The sequence below is a fragment of the Medicago sativa genome, chromosome 7 (assembly GCF_051527215.1).
Source record: "Medicago sativa cultivar Bolivia chromosome 7, Bolivia_mono, whole genome shotgun sequence".
NCBI classification, from domain to species: domain Eukaryota; kingdom Viridiplantae; phylum Streptophyta; class Magnoliopsida; order Fabales; family Fabaceae; genus Medicago; species Medicago sativa.
In genome coordinates, this window is record NC_140755.1 from 20,811,516 (window position 1) to 20,822,781 (window position 11,266).

General features: G+C 38.9%; 1 non-coding gene across 1 annotated transcript; it reads left to right on the forward strand.

Moving 5' to 3' along the window:
- The first annotated feature begins 11,159 nt into the window (after positions 1 to 11,159).
- On the forward strand, positions 11,160 to 11,266 carry LOC146904956 (small nucleolar RNA R71). Its single transcript, XR_015020965.1, has one exon. It is a non-coding gene; the product is annotated as a small nucleolar RNA R71 (small nucleolar RNA).

Below are 11,266 nucleotides of genomic sequence, written 5' to 3' on the forward strand. Positions count from 1 at the left end.
TAAACAAAGCCTTATGTGACTTAGGAGCTAGTGTTAGTTTGCTGCCTTTGTCTCTTTTTAAAAGGATAGGGATAGGAGAATTGAAACCTACCGAAATGGAACTAAAGATAGCTGATCGTTCTACCATGAAACTTGTAGGATTTATCGAGGACATACCTATTAAGATAGAGGGGATATACATCCCCACTGATTTTGTAGTCGTTGACATTGAAGAGGACGACGACGTCCCTATAATCCTAGGTAGACCTTTCCTCGCAACTGCGGGAGCTCTCATTGATGTGAAACTTGGTAGGATAGTCTTTCAGGTGAGTGATAAAATGGTAGGATACGAGTTGGAAAATGTTATGAAGGGTCCCGCTCTTTACTCTTGTTGCATGCTTAACGATCATGTTGTGAAAGAACGTTTTATAGCGTCATCTACACAATATGATATCTTTGATCCATTCTAAGGACTCTTTCTAACCGTCAAGCTAATGACATTAAAAGAGCGCTTCGTGGGAGGCAACCCACGCATTTAATCGCTTTTGTTTTGTTTTTCTTTGTTTCAAGTTGTTTTGTAGGTAATTGTCCAAGTGTGATTCGAAAAAAATCAAGAAATTGAAAAATTCTGAAGCCCCCAGGACCAGAAAGGTGGCACGGCCCGTGCTAGCATTGGCACGGCCGTGCCAAGTTTTTAAGAAAAAAAAAGGGCATATGAAGTCAGAATGATGGCACGGCCCGTGCCAAGGGTGGCACGGCCGTGCCCGACCTCTTGCACCCTATATCACAAATTTTTTCTCTTCTTCTCCCTCATTCTCAAACCACAAACCTCTCTCTACCTTCAAACTTCTCTCTAAACCTCCATAACCTTCAAACCTTCAAACCACCATATCTCCCTCAATTCTTAACCAAATCACTCCATTCTTTCACCAATCAACCACAAACTTCACCCAAAACAAAAACCACCAATCAAAAACATCTTTCATCCATCCAAACCCATAATTCACCAAAACCCTAATCCTTCAAAACCTAACCCAAACACCACAAAAACTTAACCAATCTCCATATCGAAACCAACAAAACTTCCTTAAACATCATCCCCAACCCTAAACCAATCCTTTCCACCAAAAAATTTCCCAAACCCTAAACCTTCAAAACCAATTCTACCAAAGGTCAATGGCTTCAAGAAGAAGTGGTAAAGAACCAGCAAGCTCTCAAGGAGGACCTCCCCCAAAGAAGCAAGCCCAAGTGAAGAATCATGGGATCCAGTTCAAAAACAACAAGCAAAGGGACAGGTATAAAAATCTTATCTCTAAACATCTGCACCCTTCTCGTTATCCTGATTCCCATACTTTAGATATGCTAGAGCTGTTTGATGATGTTTCTAGGTTGATAGGAAAGTTAGGTTGGACTGAATTGCTGACACCTATGAGGGGTTATGAAAATTTCACTTATGAATTCTTGAGCTCAATAGATTTTACTAAAGATAAGATGAATTTTGATAACCCTAACCATAGAGTTGTTTTCCGGTTAATGAATATTGATTATGACATGTCACTTCAGCACTTTTGTGATGCCTTAGGCTTTGCAAATGAGGGATATATTCATGATCATTGGGATCCCAGCCTTAAACCGAATAACTATGACCCAGCTGCCTTTTGGAAACAAATCACCGGTCTTAACAAATACGTCCCTAGGGCGAACAAAGCTAGCAATATTCACAACCCCGTACTTAGGTACCTTCAGAGGGTAATGGCTTGCACTATTTGGGGTAGAACCGAGCTAGGAAACACTAGAACCGATGAATTGTTCATGCTTTGGGCAATGCTCCACAACCACCCCGTCAATACCTGTTTTTATTTGATTGATCACCTAGACTTTGTCGGTACTAGACCGGCCGATAGAGGAGACATAGTGGTGGGTGGCATCATTACATATATAGCTAGGTGTTTTGGAGTGGGTGAAGATGAGGAGATCAAACCAATTGAGGGAAACAATAGGCTTAACATAGAGACCCTTATTGCTATGAATTTCATCAAACATCGTCCACCCCTCCATTACCAACTTAAGCTAAACGTGCCAATCATGTTTTTATTGCCTAACCCATCTCGGACTACCACCGAGGTGGAAGAAAATTGGTTGTATGTTAATGATGTGCAGGTTCTTGGTGAGCAAGATGATGATGCGGGAGAAGGTGCTAACTTGCACCGTGATGAAGGAGAAGGTGCTCACTTGCACCATGAAGAGGGGCACCATGGCCATGAAACCGGTGAGCTTCATGAAAATCAAAGATGGACATGGATTCACAATGAAATCGAGAGGATGAGCACCGAGCAACAACGGCAAGGTGTTGAGATCTCCGGCCTTCGCAATGAAGTTCAAAGGGGCAACCGTGTCACTGATGAAAATAATGAGATGCTCCGTCGGATGATGCAACACCTCCAACTTCAAGGTCCTCCTTACGGACCTCAATAAACAAATGTGAGCTTTCCTCTTCCTCTCTTCCCTTCTTCTTCTCCCTATCTCTCTCATTCTTCTACTCATCTCCTTCTTTCATCTTCTTCTACTCCTTCTTCTTCTTCTTCTTTTAATTTCTTTTTCTTTTGAATCATTGAGGACAATGCTTCCCCTAAGTGTGGGGGGGGGGGGGGGGGGCTAATAAAGTGTCTAGAGTCGTAGTGTCCAAACTCCCTTGAACTTTATTCTTTTGTTTTGTTTTTGTAGCAAGAGGCATGACTAAGTAGCTTGTTTTTAATGTAAATATGGCATGAAAATTTTTGTTTTGTCTCTTCTCTAAAGGTTGTTTCTTGTACATAAAAGTAGTTTCTTGTGTTTCTTATGTTCTTGCTATGCCCATATCCTGTTTTAATGTGAAAATTCTCCAATGAGAAAAGCACCCGGTTGCAATCCTTGAGTAATTGTATGAATAGGTATTTTAAGGAACACGTTCTATCTTTAGTGTTAACTTAGACCCTTTAAAGTCTTAAGAGTAAAAGTAGTATAAGTTTGTGTGGGAAAATTAATCAAATTGTTCTTAATTGTTATATTCTTATTAATTTGTTAAATGTTAAATGGGGCGGGAGAATGGCACCAACATGTGGGGGAAAGGACAATCCCTAACTTCCTAATTGTGGTGGTGACTCCCTAATTTGAACCTAAAGTGAAACAAATCCATCAATGCTAGGGGGAAAGGACAATTACATCCAAAAAGACTTCCTACGCGGAGATGAAACAAACAATAATTTTGCAGCACTACTTAGGGTGATTTTGAATCTAGGGGGAAAGGACAATTACATCCGAGAAGACTCCCTACGAGGATAGATAGCCCCTAAGCATCTGCAGCCCCTTGTGCTTAATTGTTATATCTAATTTAATTTTAACTCGAATTCCCATCACTCTTATATGAAATGAAGAAAGGACTTTTCTCGGTTACTTTAGCACTAAGGATAGAACCTATTCCTCATAATATCTGTCTTATACAGGAGCAAGAAAAGGGTTGGACTGCACACACACACTCACTTGAGACTTGATGTTGGGTAGAATAGGTTCATGAGAAGTATTTGAAATTGTAATTAATGTACTTGAGGCAAGGCCTTTCTCTAGAGACTTATGTTCTTAATATTTCCATAAATCAATCTTTGTTGCTGCTATGTTTGCTACCTTTTGCTTGAGGACAAGCAAAGATTCAAGTGTGGGGGAGTTTGATGAGTCATAGATAGTATAATTTATTGCCTTATTTAGTTTAGTTTTATTTTAGATTTGATTTAGTTTTATTGCATTTTATTTTATATTAGAATATTTTACTTCAAATTATGTTTTATTTTATTTTAGGAATAAATATATGGTGGAAGGTGTCTTGGAGCAAAAGAAAGAGGACTGGAGCAAATACAGCGCAAGAATACGAAGATACGGGACAAAAATATGTTCCCACCAAGTCAGAAGCTTGGCACGGCCAGTGCCAACATGTGGCACGGCCGTGCCACCTCCCAGAGCCTCTTTTGCTGCTTTTTCTTCGGGCCCAAGTTACCCTGTTGCAGCTTTACTGTTTTACCCTTTTAGTTGCTTAGTTTCTAAGTCGATTGTAAAGCTATAAATAGAGTAGCTCTCCACCATAAACAATCATCTTTTACTTTGTTTATTTCAATTGCTATTTCAATAAAGTCTTTATTTCGTTTTACTTTCTTCTTTGCAATTTACTTTTATCGCATTCTCTCTTCTTCCCCCATGTCTACGATGAACATGAGTGAGTAGACTTCTTTGTCTTGGGATCGTTGGATAAGTCTAATGACGTAATCCGGATCAAGCCAAGTCTTAAACCCTAATTAATTGTTACCCTAATTCCTAATCTAAATTCACCGTTTTAACATGAATTAATTATTATCAAACTGTGGAAGCGAACGCGGAGGGTTTGATAATGGTTAATTCATCATCATAGATATCAATTCATAAAGCGAATGCGGAGCTTTGATATCCGAACAAGTGAATTTAGACAAGGTTTGCGAAACATGAGAATAGTCTAGCAAACCTTGGGACATATAAAGTTTCGATCTTCAAGGGTCCCAAAGGCAATCACCCATGAGAATAGGTGTGATTGTTGGAGGGATACACTCACTGACTTCGAGAGGAGCTGTGATATGCTAAAGAGAAACTTGTCCTTAGTAATTAGGATTAACGTTTAATTATAAGTTTAAGGCTTGCTTGTGAAAAGATTCGTTATTATGATGAACCAATGATCCCAAGGCTTTTTAATATTATTGTTATTTACCTTCAAAAACTGCACTCTCCAAACTTCTTATTTCTTTCCCTTCTAATCAATTATAAAAAAGCTAATTGGATTGATCAACTCCCTAGCGGAACGATAACTCTACTTACTACTATTACTTCGATAGGCCGTGCACTTGCGGTTTGGCCCAATCAAAAAGCAATTTAAAGTAAAATATTCTAAAAGGAAATAAAATGCAATAAAATAAAACTAAATCTTTAATAAAACTAAACTAAATAATGCATTAAATTAGACTAATCTATGACTCATCAAACTCCCCCACACTTGAATATTTGCTTGTCCTCAAGCAAAAGGCAACAGACATAGCAGCAACAAAAGATTATTCATGGCAATATTAAGAACCCATGTCTCAAAAGAAAGGTTTTGCTTCAAGTACACTAATTACAATTTCAAATACTTCTCATGAACCTATTCTACCCAACATCAAGTCTCAAGTGAGTGTGTGTGTGTGTGTGTGTGTGCAGTCCAACCCTTTTCTTGCTCCTGTATAAGATAGATATTATGAGGAACAGGTTCTATCCTTAGTGCTAAAGTAACCGAGAAAAGTCCTTTCTTCATTTCATATAAGAGTGATGGAAATTTAAATTAAAATTAAATTTAGATTTAACAATTAAGCACAAGGGGCTGCAGATGCTTAGGGGCTATCTATCCTCATAGGAAGTCTTCTCGGATGTAATTGTCCTTTCCCCCTAGATTCAAAATCACCCTAAGCAGTGCTGCAAAATTATTTGTTTCATCTCCGCGTAGGAAGTCTTTTTGGATGTAATTGTCCTTTCCCCCTAGCATTGATGAATTTGTTTCACTTTAAGTTCAAATTTAGGGAGTCACCACCACAATTAGGAAGTTAGGGATTGTCCTTTCCCCCACATGTTGGTGCCATTCTCCCGCCCCATTATAACTTTAACAATTTAAGAAAATAGCAATTAAGAACATTGATTAATTTCCCACACAAACTTATACTACTTTTACTCTTAAGACTTTAAAGGGTCTAAGTTAACATTAAAGATAGAACGTGTTCCTTAAAATACCTATTCATACATTTGCTCAAGGATTGCAACCGGGTGCTTTTCTCATTGGAGAATTTTCACAATAAAACAAGACATGGGTATAGCAAGAACATAAGAAACACAATAAACTACTTTCATGTACAAGAAGCAACCTAAAGAAGAGACAAAACAAAAAATTTCATGCCATTTTTTACATTAAAAACAAGCTACTAGTCATGCCTTTCACTATAAAAACAAAACAAAAAGAATAAAGTTCAAGGGAGTTTGGGAACACTACGACTCTAGACACTTTATTAGCCCCCCCCCCCCCCCCCCCCCCCCCACACACACACGCACACACACTTAGGGGAAGCATTGTCCTCAATGATTCAAAAGAAAAAGAAATTAAAAGAGAAGAAGAAGAAGTAGAAGAAGTAGAAAAGGGTGCAGAAAGCTCAAAATGTGCTATAAATAGCAAAAAAATGTTGAATTTTGGAATCTGCAAGCTGGCACGGCCGTGCCAACCTCAGCACGGGCCGTGCCAACATTCTGTGGCTGGCCTCCTTTTTTTTTTTTTTTGCTTAAAAATGATGGCACGGCCGTGCCATCCTCAGCACGGGCCGTGCCAATATTCTGGTAAGGAGACTTCAAAAATTTTCAATTTCTTGATTTCTTGTCAAATCACACTTGGACAATTACCTACAAAACAACTTAAAACAAAGAAAAACAAAACAAAAGCAGTTATATGCGTGGGTTGCCTCCCACGAAGCGCTCTTTTACCGTCATTAGCTTGACGAAAAGAAAAACAACTTTAAGGCGGGTCAATAAGTCTCCAAGCAGCCACTACTTCAGTCCCTTCTCCTACATTGTAAACTTTTAGCCTTTGTCCGTTAACTTTGAATGGTCCGGTTTTTTCAGAAAAGATTTCAATAGCCCCATAGGGATAGACCTTGCGAACTTGAAATGGACCAGACCACCTAGACCTTAGTTTTCCCGGAAAGAGCTTCATCCTAGAGTTAAAGAGCAGCACAAGGTCACCAATTTTGAAGTCATTTTTGATGATATGCTTATCATGCCATTTTTTAGTTCTTTCTTTATAAATGCGAGCATTCTCATAGGCATCTATCCTAAGTTCTTCTAACTCACTTAGTTGAAGTTTCCTTTTTTGACCGGCTAAATTTGGGTCCAAGTTAAGGTTCCTAATTGCCCAATAAGCCTTGTGCTCGAGTTCAACCGGGAGGTGACAAGATTTCCCATAAATTAGCTTAAAAGGAGTCATTCCAATGGGAGTTTTGTAAGCCGTTCGATAGGCCCAAAGAGCATCATCAAGCTTACTTGACCAATCTTTCCTAGAGATATAAACTGTCTTTTCAAGAATGGCCTTTATTTGTCTATTTGAGACCTCAACTTGTCCACTAGTTTGCGGGTGATAGGGTGTTGCAACTTTATGTTTCACTCCATATTTTTGTAAAAGTTTTTCAAAATGTTTAGAAATGAAGTGAGACCCTCCATCGCTTATGACAACCCTTGGCACCCCAAACCTTCGAAAGATAACTTTTTTGAACAATTTCATAACTACATGTGCATCATTGGTGGGGGAAGCAATGGCCTCAACCCATTTGGACACATAGTCAACAGCCACTAATATGTATTGATTACCAAAAGAGGAAGGAAATGGCCCCATGAAATCAATACCCCATACATCGAAAATTTCCACTTCAAGGATATTTTTCAAGGGCATTTCATTCCTTTTAGTAATATTACCGGTGCGTTGACAATTGTCACATTTAGAAACAAAGAGATGCACGTCCTTAAAGAGTGATGGCCACCAGAAACCAGATTGAAGAATTTTGAAAGAAGTTTTTTGACTACTGGCGTGGCCACCATAGGAGGAGGAATGACAATGGTGAAGAATACTACTTACCTCGCTTTCAGGGATGCATCTTCGAAAAACCCCATCTGAACCTCTTTTGAAGAGGTAAGGCTCATCCCAATAGTAGTGCTTGAGATCATGGAAGAATTTTTTCTTTTGCTGGTAGTTCAAGTTAGGCGGTAGTACTCCTGCTGCAAGAAAATTAACAAAATCTGCATACCAAGGTGCGTTAGTTTGCGCCAATAAGAAGAATTGGTCATCCGGAAAAGAATCATCCAAAGGCAACTCGTCCTCATTGGGTTCCCTTAGGCGGGACAGGTGATCAGCCAAAACATTTTCAGTGCCCTTTTTATCTTTTATTTCAATATCGAATTCTTGGAGGAGCAAAATCCATCGGATCAACCTCGGTTTGGCATCATTTTTGTTTAACAAATATTTTATTGCCGAGTGATCTGTGTAAATAATGATTTTTGATCCTACCAAGTATGGCCTGAACTTGTCAATAGCATAGACTACTGTTAACATTTCCTTCTCAGTTGTAGCATAATTTACCTGTGCCCCATCAAGGGTCTTACTTGCATAATAAATGGCGTGCATTTTATTGTCTTTTCTTTGTCCCAACACAGCCCCAACTGCATAGTCACTTGCATCACACATTATTTCGAAAGGTAAGTTCCAATCCGGTGGTTGTATGATTGGGGCAGTGACCAAGGCTTCTTTTAACCTGCAAAATGCTTTTAGGCATGCATCATCAAACACAAAATCTGCATCCTTAAGGAGCAAGCTTGTTAGTGGCTTAGTGATTGAAGAAAAATCTTTAATGAAACGGCGGTAAAATCCCGCGTGTCCTAGGAAGCTTCTAACTTCTTTGACCGAGGTAGGAGGAGACATTTTTTCAATAATTTCAATTTTTGCTTTATCTACCTCTATACCTCGTTCAGAGACTAAGTGTCCTAGGACAATTCCTTCTCTTACCATGAAGTGACATTTTTCCCAATTCAACACTAAGTTCACCTGTTCACATCTTTCCAAAACTTTTTCCAGGTTAGTCAAACAATTATCAAAACTAGATCCATGCACAGAAAAATGATCCATAAAAACTTCCATTATATCTTCAGCAAAATCAGAAAAAATAGACATCATGCATCTTTGAAAGGTAGCGGGGGCATTACAAAGACCAAAGGGCATTCTCCTATAGGCAAAGGTACCAAAGGGACATGTGAAAGTAGTTTTCTCTTGGTCATTAGGGTGAATAGGTATTTGGAAGAATCCAGAATAGCCATCTAAGTAACAAAAGTGTGAATGCTTAGCTAACCTTTCTAACATTTGGTCTATAAAGGGGAGTGGGAAGTGATCTTTACGGGTTGCTTTATTAAGCTTCCTATAGTCAATGCACATCCTCCAACCGGTGACGGTTCTAGTTGCAATGGATTTATTTTTATCATTTTTAATAACTGTGAGACCACCTTTTTTAGGTACTACTTGAACCGGGCTAACCCATTTAGAATCAGAAATTGGATAGATAACACCTGCATATAGGAGCTTTAAGACTTCCTTTTTCACAACTTCTTTCATGTTAGGATTTAATCTTCTTTGGTGTTCAACGGAGGGCTTATAGTCCTCCTCAAGCAATATCCTATGTGTACACAATGAGGGGTTTATTCCCTTAATGTCATCAATAGTATAACCTATGGCTTTAGGGTATTTCTTGAGAACATAAAGCAATTTTTCAGTTTCTACCTTATTCAAGCTTGCATTCACAATAACAGGGTAGGTTGAGTTAGGGCCCAAGAATTCATACCTCAAGCTTGGTGGGAGTGGCTTGAGCTCCACCTTTGGTGCCTCTTTCGATAGAGGGGCTGCTTCTTCCCTTTTTAATTCTTCCATTCCCAAACCTTGCATGGGAAGGTTTTCATTCAATAACTCCTCGTAGGCCTTGGCATCTCCTTCTAGTTTTGTACCTGCATCACTAACCAAGCACACCTCCAAACCATCATGTGTAGTTGATGCTAAGGAGCACTCTTTCACACAACAGTCAATTATATCTAACATACAACAAGAATCTTTAATGGAGGGATTTTTCATTAGTTTAGCAAGTTCAAATTCAACAGTATCTTCACCAACATTAAATTCCAACTTCCCATGTTTAACATCAATTATAGCCCCAGCGGTAGCAAGGAAGGGCTTTCCCAAAAGTATTGGTACTTGGTTATCCTCCTCTATTTCCATCACAACAAAGTCCGTAGGGACATAGATTTCCCCTACCTTGACAGGGACATCCTCTATGATTCCAGCTGGATACTTAAGGGAACGGTCCGCTAATTGTAGTGTCATCCTAGTTGACTTAAGTTCCCCCAACCCCAATCTTTCGTAAAGAGATAAAGGCATCAAACTGACACTAGCTCCTAATTCACACATTGCCCTCTTTACTATTTCAGACCCTATGACACAAGGTATGGAGAAACTTCTTGGATCCTTAAGCTTGGGTGGCAACTTATTTTGGATGATGGCACTACATTCCTCTGTAAGGTTCACCGTTTCACTTTCCTCAATTTTTCTCTTTTTTGAAAGAATTTCTTTTAAAAATTTAGCATAGGTAGGCATTTGAGTTAGGACATCGGTGAAGGGAACATCAATGTAGATTTTATTCATCATTTGAATGAACTTTTTAAATTGCTCACCAAGCTTAGACTTGGCAAATCTTTGAGGGAAAGGAATTTTTCGTTTGAAGGGAGGTGGTGTAACTTCCTCACTTTGTGGTTTCTCACTCTCTTCTTTAGTCATCTCACCTTGTGGTTCACTAGTCTCTTCCTCACTAGGCTTGACTCTTAAGGGGTCTTCTAATTGCTTACCACTCCTAAGTGTAACGGCGTTCATTCTAGGTTGGCAAAATTGAACAACTAGAGAGAGCTGAGCTTCTAAGACTTTGTTGTGAGAGGAAATAGAGTCTACTTTTGATGTAAGTGTAACAAAAGAGTCATTCAAAAGTCTAGTTTGATTTGCAAGCTCCTTGAGCTGCTCGGATTGGTTAAGAAGATAATTTTCCATTAAAAGTTCAAGATTAGACTTTTGAATAACCTTTTGATCATTAGCATAACTTGTTGGTGTTGTTCCTTGAACCAAGGGATTTTCATTAGGGCTTTGGTCAAAACTTACCCCTTGGTTGTTTTGAATAAAGTTTATTTGCTCAACACTACCTAGTTTGCATTCACTACATGTTTTACAAGGAGATGTAGAAGTAGAAGTAGTATCACTAACATTAAGTTTTTCAAATTTGTGGGTTAGTGCATCAATCCTAGAAGCAAGGTGGTCATAGTTAGAGACTTCGTACATACCTGCCCTCTTTTTGGAGGGTGAAGACTTTGTAGTGAATTCTTCATCAGTCCATAGAAAGAGATTTCGAGCCATGTCTTCAATCAAGGCATAAGCTGTTTCGAAGTCCTTGTTCATTAGAGCACCACCTGCAGCTGTATCAACAAAGATTTTAGTAGCATGAGATAAACCATTGTAAAAAGTGTGGATGATCAACCATTCCTCTAGTCCATGGAGGGGGCAAAGTTTAAGCATATCCTTAAAACGTCCCCATGAATCATGAAGAGATTCCCCCTCTTTTTGAGTGAATTGGAAAAGCTTTGCCCTTAGTTG